This window comes from Hippopotamus amphibius, chromosome 2, assembly GCF_030028045.1.
Source record: "Hippopotamus amphibius kiboko isolate mHipAmp2 chromosome 2, mHipAmp2.hap2, whole genome shotgun sequence".
NCBI lineage: Eukaryota > Metazoa > Chordata > Mammalia > Artiodactyla > Hippopotamidae > Hippopotamus > Hippopotamus amphibius.
The window spans coordinates 120,428,375-120,433,345 of NC_080187.1; the positions used below are offsets into that span (position 1 = coordinate 120,428,375).

Sequence of the window (4,971 nt, forward strand, 5' to 3'; positions counted from 1 at the left end):
GGAGTTCAATTTAAAGAGAGAAATTAAAAAAATAGCACTACATTGAAGAGGGTGACTGGAGCTAGGCTCAATTCCAGAAATAGAGGAGTAGGGTGAGATTCCCTGACCCATAACTGAAGGCTGGAAAAAAGATTCAACTGTAGCCGGTGTGTGTGGCTACAATTGATCAGCTGCCTGGGATGACATAAAAGAATGCAGATAACCTTGAGCTTGGTTACTGAGCCAAACTATCACATAATTCTGGGAGGGGTTCTGCAATATTTCCCCCTGGATGAGAGTCTAAAGGAAGCAATGAGAGATCTTATGATCTGGAGATATTAGGGAGAGGTCTTCATTCAGGTAACCAGAGCTCTTTACAACAGTCAAGATGTGGAAGCAACCTAAATGTCCATGGACAGAAGAATGGATGAAGAAAATGTGGTACAAGAGAAAGAGAAATATTGTATGATACTGCAGAATCTTAAAAAAAAAAAGGTGATACAAATGAACTTATAAAACAAAAACAGACTCACAGACTTAGAGGATGAACTTATGGTTACCAGAGAGGAAGGGTGGGGGGGGTGGGACGGTTAGGGAGTTTGAGATCGATATGTACACACTGCTATATTTAAAATAGATAAATTAAAAAATTAAAAAAATTAAAATTAAAAAAATAAAATAAAATAAAATAGATAACCAACAAGGACCTACGGTATAGCACAGGGAACTCTGCTCAATCTTCTGTAACAACCTAATTGAGAAAAGAATTTGAAAAAGAATAGATATATGTATATGCATAATTGAATCACTTTGCTGTACATCTGAAACTAACACAACATTGTTAATCGACTATACTCCAATATAAAAAGTTAAAAAAAAAAACTCCACATGGGAACACATAACTTCCATTCAATATGAACTTGCAAACAAAAAGTTCGAAAGAAAGAAAAAGAAAAAATGACATGAAAGATAGCAAACATACACAACAGATGAGAGAATTCTCCCCTAAAGAAACAGAAATAACAATAGCAATATGGGTATAGCACTTACTATATCCTACACTTGGTTTCAATATTATATTCACTTCTTCTTCATAGAGTCTGAAAAAACTTTAATATGACTAATAATGACCCAGGAAATAGCAGTGAGTAATTTCTTCTGCTCTCTTCTACCCATTCAATAACTTTTAAATGTCAATGATTTTATATTTAACCTCTAGATAGTCTATTAGGTTGAGCCATATGAAATTGCCAATATTTGACCATTTTGACCAATAAAATTTTACATGCTTCAACCTAATATTTGGTCCTTTAAAAATACTGTCCAAGTATTTTTGATATGTTGGTTTTCCTAGCATAGGTTTTCATTTCCAGTTTTATACCTTTAAGTATTTTAAACAAACTTATTTTGTATTCTGTATCTGATCACTCTAATTATCCGATGCTCTGTGTATCTGAGTCCCCACTGATTCTTCCATGTCGTCTACTCATGAGATTTTTTGATTTTTGATTATGAGGTCATGCCCATTAGGTCCTTGTGGGTATTTTAAGTTCTGGGGGGAAGATACATCATTCCTTCACACAGAATCTGCATTATGTCTGTCAAAACCAATGAGAATGAATTTTTCAGATCACACGGTCAGAGGAACATAACCCCTACTCCTGCATAGAGGGCTGTTGATAGCTGTCCCCAGGGAGGCTCTAACTTTTATACCAGGTTACCACTCTAGCGAGATGCATGCTTCAGCTTGGTTTCGGCTACTGAGGATTTCCCTTACTTTCTTTTTTTTTTTTTTCAGTTTTAATTTATTTTCATCACTTGTTCTTCATGATCCAGATATTTTAAAATGCAATGAAAATTAACTTTCAATGGTATGTCAGGGACTGGCACTAAAAAAATTTTCAGACTGCAAATGAGTTATACAAATGAAAATATCAAATGGAGATCCAGTTATCAAAATGGAAGCACTCAACATATTGAAAGTTCACAATTATTTGTTTAGAGCACATAAAAAAGTCAGCTTGCTAACCAACTGTTGTGATTTTTAAAGAACTATTGCAGAGGTCTGAAGAAAATAGATTTATTAGTTAACTTATAAAGAGATTAAAGAGCTTGAAACAAGTACTAAAAAGAAATTTGTGCCTTTATTAGAATGCTGTTAGGCTTTAATATACCAATTTGGGTAATCAAATTATTCATTTTTTAATAAGAAATGACACTACAGAACTGCAATACTGGTCCAACAATCTTAGCTTTACTTTTCCTTTAAAGCAGGAAACAGAATGCAAGTAATCAGAAAGCACTAGCAGGCATCGGTTAATCCAAGATACTAGCTTCTTAGTTCCAAAAGCACTTGCAAAGATAACCACTGGGGGGCACAGGAGGATGGAAGCACTTTGTAATAACTGGAATCCCATAAGTGTGTGTGTATGCCAAGTCTCATAGGCTATTTTTGGTATTTATCCTTTACTTAGTCACTTTTTTTCCCTCAAATACTAGTTTTTCTTTGACTTTTTTTCCCTCAAAGTATAAAAAGTATGAAATATAAACAAGCTCTTGCATTGCACACTTTGAAGTGTACAATTCAAGCATTATAGAGCTATCTACATACAGATAAATCCCATCAAATCTTGGATAATTCAATAATATACAAAATACCAGGGCACAGAAAGAACTAAAACCCACTTCTTTTTGTTACACATAAGATTCAAATATTCAATCTAAAGAAAAACAATCATTTTGGCTCTCCTCTACATTCGCATGTTGATATACTTATTAAAATATTCCTGTATAATTATGTTTGGTCTTATTATTTCAAGTCAGGTTTAAAACCTCAAAACCAGCCATCCAGACAAAACAGGTAATCAGAACGATTATTTCTTCCCCACCTCCCTAACCCCAATAACTATGAAGCCAATTTTACGACATTACTCCAAACACTGGATTGTGACAACAAATGCTAGGTCCAATTTCTTCATAATCCTTTTTGGTGTGGCATACTTGGTAGAACTCAGGTGTGGAAGCCAGCATGGATCCTCCAAACCAAACAGCATGTCGCTGCATGTGGTGTGTAATGACTTGTACATCAATAGGTTTTGGCTTCAATCTACCACCGCTCAATTCCTCACTTAATTTCAGCCTGGCATCTACAGTTCTTTTCAAATCTCTTTGCAGGCGACGTCCAAAGTCCCTGAACATGGTTGAACCTCCAGAGAGGACGATATTCTTGTAGAGCGGACATCTGACATCAATAGGACAATTCTGAATTACTTCATCTACAACTTCTGAGACAGGCTGAGTAAAATCTGGATTAGCAAACTCTGGATGAAAAAAAAATTTCAGGGCCCAAGAATCTCTCATATCCAACATCAATGGAAAATTCTTTCTTTGAGATAGCATTGATTCCAGTATACTGTTTAATCCACTTTGATCCATCTTGTATCATACTTGTTAAATTCTTTTACTAAATCTGGGCAGACATAACTATAGCGCTCCTTTACTGCCTTAGCAGTTTCCAAGGATTGCTCTGGAGGAATTCCTACTTCTCGGTCTCTCAGCAATTGCTGAATAAAATATGTTATATCTCATCCTGCAATTGGAATGTGCTCAATACAGCTGCCAACCACATACCCATCAGCCACAGGGATGACATGAGTGACACCGTCTCCACTGTCTATTACCGTACCGGTCAACGTCCGTTCTCCTACTTGCCTGGAGGTCCAGGATGCAGCTAAGGCAAGAACAGCCTGTACAGCAATGTACAAGCCCGGAACACTGAAGGACTCAAACATTATTTCAGCAGTATATTCCCTGTTTTCTGGAGTATTCAGTGGAGGTTCAGTCAAAAGAAAATAATGGTCTTCAGGTTCCGCCCTTAAATATTTAAAGATCACTTGCTCCATAAACCTTTCCATCAAGTCCCAATCTTCAACTATACCATGGCGGATTGGCCACTTTGTTGCATATGTAGGTTTTTCTATTGCTTTATCACCAATGAAGAAGTCCAAGTCATCAACACCTTTATCACCCTCCTTTGAGCTTGATCACCCACTTTTGCTGACTCCTTAATAGCAATACAGGAAGGGATGATAAACTGTGGTTCCGTATTTCCAGCATATCCTAGCTTTGTATACCCCGTGCCACAGTCCACCCCACAGGCCGGCAACTGTCCCGCCGTCTTCCTCCTCGCCTGCTGCCGCTGCCGCCGTCTGCTCCGTGCCGGTTGGGGCCAGGGATGGGCGGCGGGAGGTAGAAGCTATCTGACCATCCACAGCCGGGCCGCCCTCTCCGTCCGGGGGGGAGCCGGGAAGCCAAAGCCTCCCTTACTTTCTTACAGGCTTCGTTCTACAGTTAAGCTTCTTTTTACATATTTTACCTGGTATTTAGGAGCTTTTAGCAAAAGGGCATTCAGGATATCCAGTTAATCCCAAGGCTAAAAATGGACATCCACTTTCATATACTTGAAAGTTTCGCAAGTTTAGCTCTAGGTTGATCATGATTTTCCCTGAGTACTCTGAAGATATTATTCCTTTGGTTGCTGGAAACTCCAGTTGTTAACAAGTTCTTGGGGTTAATATGCTTTTCATGCCTTGTAGCTTTTAAGATTTTCTTGTCATCCTTGATTCTCTGCTGTGTCACTGTGACCTATCAAAGTGGAGATTTGTTTTCACTTATTTCTCTTGATACTAGAAATATTTCTTCCTGAGTTTTAGTAAACAGTTTGATATCTTGTTTCTCTGCCATTATGTCCATATTTCTTCATTTTCTTCTCTTTTCCCCAAATCATCAACTTTCTGTGGTTTCATTCACTTGACATCCTCAACACGATCTTCACGTCACCAACTCTTTCTTCAATTGTTATAGCTTATTCTTTGATTTCATTGACTTTTCTTCATTTCTAGGTTTTCTAATGCATTCTTTATAATACACACTTATTCTTACCACATTCCTGCCTATTTTAATTTCAAACTTTCTAATTCTTTATATGGATAT

The 4,971-nt window shown here is 37.3% G+C and overlaps 1 pseudogene; it reads right to left on the minus strand.

Annotated features, from left to right (window-relative positions):
- Positions 1-2,606: 2,606 nt before the first annotated feature.
- On the minus strand, positions 2,607-4,148 carry LOC130845312 (actin-related protein 3-like; annotated as a pseudogene).
- Between the last annotated feature and the right edge of the window lie 823 nt (positions 4,149-4,971).